At 56.8% G+C, this 10,764-nt stretch overlaps 1 long non-coding RNA gene across 1 annotated transcript; it reads right to left on the minus strand.

Annotated features, from left to right (window-relative positions):
* On the minus strand, positions 1-2,812 carry LOC144740669 (uncharacterized). The gene is made up of 2 exons (XR_013589714.1): positions 2,726-2,812; positions 1-936 (listed from the first exon to the last, which is right to left on the minus strand). It is a non-coding gene; the product is annotated as an uncharacterized LOC144740669 (long non-coding RNA).
* Between the last annotated feature and the right edge of the window lie 7,952 nt (positions 2,813-10,764).

The following is a 10,764-nucleotide window of genomic DNA, read 5'->3' on the forward strand; positions in this document are numbered from 1 at the left end:
TACAATATAATTAATGTATTTATTAATGAGTTATCGAAGTCTGACTTGTCAACATTAGGCAGCAGAAAGCACAACGCAGTTACAGACCACACCAAGACAGCGCCACACAGCAGTAGCCCCTCAATACAATGGCACATTGACATTGAACAATCGACGAGCAGGTAATGGTCAACGTTACAAATCACATTTGCAAGTGTGACTGTATCCAGCACGAATCTACTGCTTCAGGATCTGTGTTTGAAGGGCAGCAGGCACGGGGTAGCAGGATTAGGGGGAGAGTGAAGTGAGGTTGGGAAGGAAGTCCTCGAGGGCGGACAAAAGTTCAAGACGAGCAGCAGTCAGAATCTTTATATCCTGGGGACGGAGAGGTGAACGCGATCACTTCTAACTGAAGAAAGTCCAAGGTGGGCTTGGGCAGGATGTGGCACGACTCGACGGGATGCTGGCCAACGGTCAAGAATAATGAGCGAGTGGCAATCCAAGGGAGTGGAACGCGTTTTGGAATGCCTCCGCTGAGCAGACGGAGCGACGACATCAGTGTGACACGTTGTCCTGCCCCCATTGTCGTGCTCCCATTTTGCATGTTGTGGGTTTACCCTCCAACACACCGGTGTGCTGAACCAGTAACTAATTGCCACATTTTGTTTACTTGACAAACCTTACTAATTGGCTGTTGGGTGGTGGTGGGTTTACCGACACATCTATATTTACACTATATAAACAAACAACCTTTATTACGGACGAAATCAGGTCGTGCTCCGGTACCTGGGTGAATTGTTACATCGCAAGATGGCGGGAGGTGGTCGTGGCTTTGGGGAGGCATTCGTTCAGCTGTGGACCGAGTGTGGTTGATGAGGACAATGAGTCTATTTGTTGCTGTAAGTGTCCACGATGATAAGGCACTCCGACGAGCTCTCCTTTGTGGCCAGGTCACTTCTGAAAAAGAGCGACATAGCTCGGTGAGGTTTGTGTGTGCCCTTGCTATGTGCTTTACCCCAATTACACCTGATGATGAGCGCCTGTGTTGCGTTCGCAACGTCGTGATTTATTTTAATCTGATTTTATTTTATTTGTTAATATTTTATTTCCACATACGTGACTTTACCAAAAACAACAGTATAGGTTTAACTGGTGAAGTAAAAAAAAATTCGAGTGGAATGTTTAGAAAAGCTTCACCAACTACGTTATCTCCTCTGCCCGTGGCTGTCCCGTCTCCTGTCGGTTTTGCGATGGTGCCCCTCGCTTTGCAAACGGAATCACTCCGGTCTCATCCACGTGATGCGTGCGGTGCGTTCCACTCTTTGTTCCGTGCGCGGCGTTTTGAGCCTCATTGGCATTCAGACGCCACACGTACAAGTGGTGCTGTGGCGTGTCGGTGGCTTGTGTCTGTGGTCTGAACAAGTTAATTATTTCAAACAACAAAACAATTATTTCACGGCATTAAACAGGTAATCTTAAATCTGGAATTGTATTTGCACGAATCATTGTCTCGTAAGCTGGAGGGTTTCTTTCCTGTGCGAGTCAAACAAGAAGGTTTGCCATAAATATTTCTATCAACATGACTTCCAGGGCAATCATAGCTACTCAAAGTCCAGCATAAACTGTTATTTATTTTTTGACCGAGAAATCAGCCGCATGAAAGCTGCTCCCGTCGTCTCCCAGGGGCATACAATTCTTGTCCAGACCAGCGACGGAATTCAAAATTTCGAGACCTCACAGAAGAAGACTGCAAGGCTGGAGCCAATGGAACCATTTAGTGCTCCCAATTAAGTTTTGGCTGCGAGGATGTTTCAAGTTATCTCGATCCTTATAAACATTCCCCTGCGATTGCTACTGCGTGTCCTAATGTTCCGACGGTAACATGCCTTGCGAATTACAATACGTTAAAAACCTAACCTTTTGCATAACGGTCAATTAATCCCGATTAGCTAAAGCTACTGGCAAAGGCGTGGCGGTTCCAACAAAGTGGCTTTGGGGAAGGGGGCCACATTGAATACGCACTACAATGACAATAGTTTAAAGCGATTTGAAGCATGTTTCATTTTGGGGGGGGCAGAGCTTTGACCTCATATTTGAGGGGGGTCTGACTTTTTGTGACGCCGTGTGGGGAGGGGGTGGTCAAAAATCGTCCAAAATTGCATTGAACATAACGGAACGCGATTTTGGGGGTGGGGGGGGAGTGGGGTGGAGGTGCCCGTTGCTTGAACTAAACTAAAACTGTTATTTACCAGGTAAAGCCACCTGGGAGCTATGAGCTATTTTTCAGAAGCCACATGTGACGACCGCTCATAAAAGTGGCGTACGTCATGGTCATCTTCGGCTGGATAGAGTGTTTCCCACGCAGTGTCTGTTATGGGGGTGGTTTAACCTTGCTTCTTTGTGTGGTGGTGGTGGTGCGTGTGGGTCGGTGGTGGTGGCGAGTCTGCGGGTCTCTGTGTGGTGGTGGTGAGTCCGCGGGTCTGTGAGCGTGGGTGTTGGTCAACTGTGCTTCTCAATGCCCGTCATTGCAAGTTGTTGAAATACACAATGTACTTTGCTGCAGTGCCCTCTGCTACCTTCAACATCAGAAGCGCATTTGAAAGCGCACGATGCAGTAACTCCTTTGTTCGGTGGTTAGCCAAAAGCCGCCGCTGCGAGAATGAGCGGAGTTCGCGTGATGGTTTATGCTCCTTGACGAGATCAGCAGCGAGGTGTTGTGGGCTTTGTGTCATCGAGGCACACCCACCTGGTCTGCGTCTCCACTTGTGCCGCCGTAAGGGGCGCTCCTTACGGCGTTTTTTGTCTTTTTTCCGTTTTTGCAGAAGGGCGGGCAGCGACTTCTTCCGCTTCCTTTTTTTTACGTCCGATTCCAACCTGACGACGACAAGCGTCGAGAAGGGAGGGAATGACTGTGGCCGAGAAGACCTGACGCTTCGGGCGGAGCGACAGACCAGGTAGCTTCCACACAGCGTTACTCAACCGATGAAAAGATATTGCCGTTCGACCCAAGCGCCTCACCCTCGCTGATGAGCGTCACGCTCGGGTGGAAGTTCCCACGTCTGTCGCCGCCGTGTGCCCCGACGACTGCCGCTCCCGCTGCGTCTGCGCCGCGGGTGCCCCTGCGGCCCTTGACGGCGAGGCTCTGTCCGAGCTGCTTGCGCCGCCAGGCGGTGCAGCACTTTGCATCGATATTCAGTTTGATGCAGCACCAGTCGCACTCGGTGATGCCAAACTTGTAGAACAGGTGGCCTGCGTCACGGTCGGCATAGTGGTGGTGGTGGAGGGAGGTTACGATTTGTGAGTATGCAATGGGACACTCCCACTCCACTCACCCCCTATCCACCACCCTCGCCCTACCCACTCCACCCACCCCACCCACCACCACCCCCCCCCCAACCCACTCCACTCGCCTCACTCACTCACTCACTCCCCACCCACCCACCTCACTCACTCCCTACCCACCCACCCCACCACCACCCCCCCAACCCACTCAACCCACCCCACTCACTCCCTACCCACCACCACACCACCACCCACCCACCCCCAACCCACTCCACCCATCCCACTCACTCCCTACCCGTCCACCCCCTCCCCCCCCCTACCCACCACCGCACCATCACCACCACCCACCCACCCCACCCACCCCACTCACACACCACCACCACCGCCGCAACTCGCAGCGGATGCCGTAGACCATGAGCCGGTCCAGCTGCTTCTTGCCGTGGTGCCCGTGACCCGACAAGTTGCTGGCGGCCTGCACCTCGCGATGGAAGAGGTGGTCCAGGAGGGTGAGCGCCATCTTCTCGGGCGTGCAGCAAGCGGCGGTCACGTGCAGCAGGTCCCCCGGGGCGATGGGGCAGCGCACGCGAAGCTCCACGTTCCACTCGTCGCCCAGCCAAGTGCCATGCGGGTAATCCTCTGCGGGGTTTTGTGGGTGAGTGGGTGGAGGAGAGGGTTGGTGAGTGGGTGGGGTGGGTGGAAGGAGGAGTGGTTGTAAGAGGGTGGGTGAGTGTCACTCAGCGAGTGAGCAAGTGACCGGCTGTGCGACCGATCACGCGGCAGAGAGCCGCAGACTCAGAGACCCACAGTCTCGGTCTGATTTCTGCGTCCACCCCCCGCCCCTCCCCCCCCCCCCCCCCCCCCCCCACCGCCAGCGCTGTGCCGGGCAAGGGCCCCGGTCTTGGTGAAGGTGCCGGAGCCGGTGGCGGCGGCCGTGGTCGCGATGGCGGAGGCGGAGCCGGTGCGCCTTCAGGCAACTTTACCGGTGACCTTTGCCGGGTTTCCTTTGCCAGGACGTGTGCACGTGTGTGTGTACGCACAGGACGAGGAGCAGGAGGATGAGGTGGTGACAGCGGCTCCGATGCCGCGCTGGTAGACGCTCATCGCTCGCCCTCCGGCAGCCAATCAGGAGACGCCGCCACGGGGGGGGGGGCAGCCAGGGAGTTGTGCGGGGGGGGCGGTGTCAGCCGTGGGAACTTCCACCCGAGCGTGACGCTCATCACGCTCAACAGCGAGGGTGAGGCGCTTGGGTCGACGGATCGGTCGCACAGCCGGTCACTCGCTCGCCCGCTGAGTGACACTCACCCACCCACTCATCCACTCACTCACTCAATCACTCACCTACTCGCCCACCCACCCACTCACCACCCCTCTCCTCCATCCACCCACCCACCGACAAAACCCCGCAGAGGATTTCCCGAACGGCACTTGGCTGGGCGACGAGTGGAACGTGGATCTTCGCGTGCGCTGCCCCATCGCCCCGGGGGACCTGCTGCACGTGACCGCCGCTTGCCGCACGCCCGAGAAGATGGCGCTCACCCTCCTGGACCACCTCCTCCATCTCGAGGTGCAGGCCGCCAGTAACCTGTCGGGTCACGGGCACCACGGCAAGAAGCAGATGGACCCGCTCATTGTCTACGGCATCCGCTGTGAGTTGCGGTGGTGGTGGTGGTGGGGTGTGAGTTGGGTGGGTGGTGGTGGTGGTGGTGCGGTGGTCGGTAGGGGGGGGAGGGGGGTGGGTGGAGTGTGTTGGGGGGTGGGGAGTGAGTGAGTGGGGGTGGTGGGTGGGTGGGGGAGGGAGGGTGGGTGGGAGGGTGTGTGGGTAGGGAGTGAGTGGGGTGAATGGAGTGGGTGGGGGGTGGGTAGGGAGTGAGTGGGTTGTGGGGGGTGGTGGGGTGATGGTGGGGGGTGTTGGTGGGAGTGTCCCATTGTATTCTCACAAATCGTAACCTATTCTATCAACCCTACTGTATGTCACACTGCTGTATATTTACTATACAATTACGATACTATATATTGCCTTGTACATTGTGAAGTACCGGTAAGTACGCTGGACACCCAGGTTGAGGCACACGTATGTTTATTCAAGCTTGTCGGTACAGGACAGCACTAGAGGGGGTAGCGGCCCCCTCACCCGGATAACTGGGGATACACCCTAGCTAGTCCTGACCTACTCCCAAGTCCTCCACTAACGGGCTAGGGGAGGCTTACTGGCCCGACACTGGTGAGTCGGGCTACGGTCTCCGGAGTCCCAGGGTACTGACCCTGGTTCACGGAACCACGCCTCTGGCTCGATCCTCCGCAGCCCTTACAAGGGCGGCGTCGAGGGGAGTCCAGGGCTTCTAACTAGAAGATCTTCCTTCTTCCTCCTTCGTTCCCAGACTGAGCCACGAGCTCTCTCTGTCCTCCCCCTTTATACCCCCCGTCAGGATCACAACCCCCCAGGCTGCCTGATGCGGACGTCGCTGCGGGCACCCCCCCCCGTGTACTCCCGGAGCTCCGCCCACTGTGTTTATTCCCCGTTGGATCCCATGCACCTACAGCCCTCCCGTAACAACCCTACATCACTCCCCCCATTACAGCTCGCAGCCGTCCCGGCTGCAACAATTCCAATAAAGGAACATTTACCCCTCAACCCCGTGTGTGCCTCATTTTTTTCAACAAAATGCAAATTGAACAACAACAACAAGAACAACGAGAAGAACAAGCACACCCCCGAAGGGAATGTCCGACGCACCCCCCCCCCCGTATAAATACGAAATCCGTAAAAGCGCGTATATACAACTAGCCAGGAACTCCCCCAGCACACACAGCACACCCACGACACACAACGCACCCACAACACACACACCCCGCCCACACACACAACACAACACACACAATGTGGCAGGAGCGCACCACCGACGCAGCATACAGTAACCATGACACGTGAAATAAAAAAAATTCTTCTTTTTGTATATTATAAGAGTCTGCGCATCTTAGCGCGCGTCCTTGCCGCAGGCCCGTCACACGGGGCAACCCCGGACGGCGGACCATCCGGTGGCGGCTGTCCCTTTCGAGATGAGGTCGCGATTGAAGTGGCGCGACCGTCGGCATCACCCGTGTGGGTTGTAGGGCATGAGCCCGTCATTCCTGGTGCACCTGTGGGTGGGACAGCCGGCAACACATCAGGCGAGAGCAGCGACGGACCCTCCGAGTCGGTCGACCCCCCACATGCTTGGCCCCGCGCGTGTGGAGTGGGCCCTCGCACCGCAACAAACGGTTTTAGCCTAGAGGGGTGTACAAACCACCGGCGCCTGCCCCATTTGATTCGAACGCACTGAGGCCTCAAAACCTCGACAACCTCGACGGGGCCCCGCCACGGGCGCACGAGTTTAGAGGAGGTCGCGAGCGGTACCTGGGGACAGTGCAGCCATGCCCTGTCCCCCAGCTTCCACTGCAGCACGTGCGCGCGAGCCAGCCTGAGGCGCTCGTTCGCCTTTTGACGCCTGTCAGAATTTAGCCTCGCAGCATCCCGCGCCTCAGTCAGTTTGTCAAGGTTAAATTTAACGTGTTCATCCAATTTAATTTTACCCAGCGGCGCGGGGATCTGCAGCTGTGCCGGAACAGGTGGGTCGGGTTCGCGGCCATACATAAGAAAGAATGGTGAAAATCCCGTCGCAGCATGGGGAGCCAATCTGTATGCCGCTAGAACCCCTTGAATTTGTAAGTCCCAATCAGTCTGTGAGTCCGAGACTTGCTGCGACAACATAGACGAGATGGTGCGATGCAGACGCTCGACCATCCCGTCCGTTTGCGGGTGATAAGGAGAGGTTCGAATTTTTTTAGTTCCTAGGAGATCACAGACTTGTTTTAGGAGTTTCCCGGAAAAATTTCTACCCTGGTCGGTCAGCAACCGCTCCGGAGCACCTTTGTCCATGACATAACCCTGGACAAAGGCGTCGACGATGGCTGCTGCCGACTGATTTGGCAGGGGCCAGGCCATAGGCCAGCGCGTAAAATATTCGACCCCAGTAAGCAAATATCTGTTACCCCTGGGGGTGGCGGAGAATGGCCCCAGAATGTCCAGTGCGACCAGTTCATTTACTCGGGAGACCTGGATGGACTGCAAGGGCGGGTTCGACTCCCGTGCCGGTGGTTTGCGCTGCGCACACCGAGGGCATGCTGCCAACAGATCAGTGACATCCCTTGTCATGCCTGGCCAAAAAAAATTCAGCTGGAGCAAGGAGAGAGTTTTCTGGGTCCCCAGGTGGAGGAGGCGCTCATGCGCAGCCCACACCACCTTACCCCGTAATCCCGAAGGGACCACCAGCCGGTGACGGTGGGATTTGCTGTCCCAATGCATGAGCAACCCTGCGTGCATGCCCCAAGCGTCGGCCTCACCCGTCCCCCGCCCCCTCTCTCCGGCGCGACGACGCAACGCGAGGAGGGAGGTATCCTCCATTTGGAGGCGCCCCCATTCATTAACGGGCAACCCAAGCAGGGAATCTTTCCCCTGTTCCGCGATATCATTGGTGACCAATGTTTCGTCATTGGCGGCGGCCGCCAGGACCGGAACCATCATGTCCCCTGCCGGCTTGCAACGCCCAGACCCCAGGAGGCATGCGCATTCGGAGGCGGTTGGCATCCGTGACAGAGCGTCAGCGTTGGTGTGGCGAACGCCCTTACGGTAGGTGGTTTCGAAATCGAAATCCTGGAGGACCTCCAACCATCGGGACAATTGTCCCGATGGCTGTTGAACCTTCAGGGCGTACTGCAGTGCCGCATGATCTGTGCGGACGGTGAAATGCCGACCGTACAGATATGGGCGATACTGTTGGATGAAATAGACAATTGCCAACAGTTCCCTACGGGTGACACAATATCTTTGCTCCGCTGGAGACAACACCCGACTGCCGTACGCAACCACCCGTTCCACGCCGTCAACCACCTGGGAAAGCACACCTCCAATACCCGTGTTGCTCGCGTCGGTGTCGAGCAAAAACGGCCTAGAAAAATCTGGGTAAATCAGGGGAGGAGCCTTTACCAGGGCGTCCCGAAGGGAGCAGAAAGCAGCTTCCTCCTCCTGACCCCAGTGGAACCGAACCCCTTTAGATGTTAACGCGTGTAGGGGTTTGGCAATCGTTGCAAAATTAGCGACGAAGCGTCGGTAATATGATGCGAAGCCAATAAAACTCCTGACCTCTCCCACCGAGGTGGGAGTCGGCCAGGAGCTGACACACTGCGTTTTGGCGGGATCGGTAGCAATACCCGAGCGCCCTACGATGTGCCCCAAATAACGCACCGACTCGCGTAACAAATGGCATTTCTGGGGCTTAAATTTCAAATTAGCAGCCCGCATCTTTAGGAAAACCGCCCGCAACCTCTGGAGATGTTCATCAAAAGTTTTACCAAAGACAATAACGTCATCCAAATAAATCAGGCACGATTCCCATTGCAATCCAGCCAAAACCAATTCCATCAATCGCTGGAAAGTTGCCGGCGCTGAGTGTAAGCCCATCGGCAACCGGTTGAATTGGAACAGGCCGTGCGGTGTACGGAAAGCAGTTTTAGGCTTAGAATCATCGTCCAGAGGAAGCTGCCAGAATCCCGAAAGTAAATCTAGTGTGGAGAAGAATCGCGCTCCCGCCAAGGCGTCCAGCGATTCGTCCATCCGTGGGAGCGGGTATGCGTCGGCAACCGAAATTTTATTAAGGCGCCGAAAATCCACGCAAAACCGCAACGAGCCGTCCTGCTTTTTAACCAGGACGATCGGCGCTCCCCAAGGGCTGGTGGAGGGAGAAATGATGTCGGCGGCTAACATGTCATCAACAGCCGATTTGACATGGTCCTTTTCGGCGGGACTTAACCGAAACGGATTTTGGCGAATTGGCGCGCTGTCACCCGTGTCAATATGGTGACGCAGCAGGTGAGTGCAACCCAAATCATATTTATCCCGACTGAAAACGTCGGAAAATTCCCTCCGTAGCGTTCTAAGCTGTTGGCGCTCTGAATTTGTCAGGTCCGTCGATCCCGCACAAAGCGCGTCGAGCCACCCTTCATCGCTGTCCGAATGTGGGAGCATTCGGGAAGCAGTGCCAACATGGTTCGCGACAGGTTCCTCGCAGGGTACCGGCGTCGCGTGAGCGAGCACCGTCCCTTGAGGAACCACCACTGTCTGCGACCCCACATTGAGGACCGCGATGAAAGGGTCCTCGTCCCCTCTTACGACGGTCTGGGCCGGAATCAAATTAGGTGCACTAACCCCGGCCCTAGACGGTCCCAGCAAAACACCCTGATCCCCTACGCCCTTAGCGAAGGGCTTACGAAGTTTCAGAGGCACTAGCATTTGAGCTCCCGGTGGCACACTAACTGTTCTGACGACGAACGCCGGTACCGTCGCGAACGCCGTCCGAGCCGCCGCAGGGGAAGTCAGGAAGGCCATGCGTCGCCCTGACGGAAGCTCAATGCATCCTTGGTCGATCAAAATACGAATGGGCATTTTGCCTAAGAAATCCGTCCCCAGCAGGCACGGAACCGCCAGCGAGGAGGAAACGAAAATCGGCCCCGACAATTTGATGTCCCCAATAGAAATTTGCGCTCGAATCTGTCCCATGATGCCGAGAGAGCCCCCGTTAGCGGCATAGAATGGGACGTTAACCGGCATTAAAGGCCGGCTTTGTACGGGCAGAATATTGTAAATTAATTCCGAAATGATTGTCGCCGATGCCCCCGTATCGACCAAGATGCGTACTTCTACCCCGTCGATGTGTCCGACCACGGCCGACGACCCTGACGACGCGGCTACCACGCGATGGGCCAACACGGACCACTGTTTGGGCTCGATTTGAGTCCCCGCAGTGATCCGCGTTGGCCCCTTGCAACGCGACATCGGCCCCCCCGTTTGTTGTGGTGCGAGAGTGTGCAACGGGTGGGTGCTTTGGCCAAGCATGTGTTGGTGCCGCGACTCGCCGGATCATGTTGCTGGAGCTTGGAAAGAGGAGGGCCGGCGTGCCGTCGAGGCGTCGTCCCGCGCTGTCGCGGAGAGTGGCACCCCGAGGCGACGTGGCCCCGGACGCCGCAGTTGAAACACCGCGGGAGCCCCGGTGGAGACGATGGGCGGTTTGAAACGGCTTGACCCGTCCCGGGCCGAGCGTACTTCTTGCGCCTGTTGCCGTCGATGGTCGACGGCGAAGAGCTCCTCCGTCGGAAGGGTGGCTGCAGCCACCGCACGCCCTGCCGATGCCCTGCTGGCTTTCCGCCGCAGGGACAGAAGGTTGGCGTGAAGGAGGCGCGCCGCCTGAAGAGAGGTCATCTCAGCGTCCTCCTGTGCGACGACAGCGATGTCCAGGTCGTCTGCCAGGAGGAGTATTTTCTCCGTGACCATCGCGTCCACACGCCATCGTCGTCCATACGGGGAAAAAGCCGTCTTAGCCAGCGCTAGGAGGCTCGTCCTGTATGCCAGGGGGCGACTCCTTTTCACCCCCGCTTGCGCTCGTAGAACTGCTCTCTGCATTCTGCTGAAGG

This window comes from Lampetra planeri, unplaced genomic scaffold (assembly GCF_965212315.1).
Source record: "Lampetra planeri unplaced genomic scaffold, kcLamPlan1.2.h2 scaffold_264, whole genome shotgun sequence".
Classification (NCBI taxonomy): Eukaryota; Metazoa; Chordata; class Hyperoartia; order Petromyzontiformes; family Petromyzontidae; genus Lampetra; species Lampetra planeri.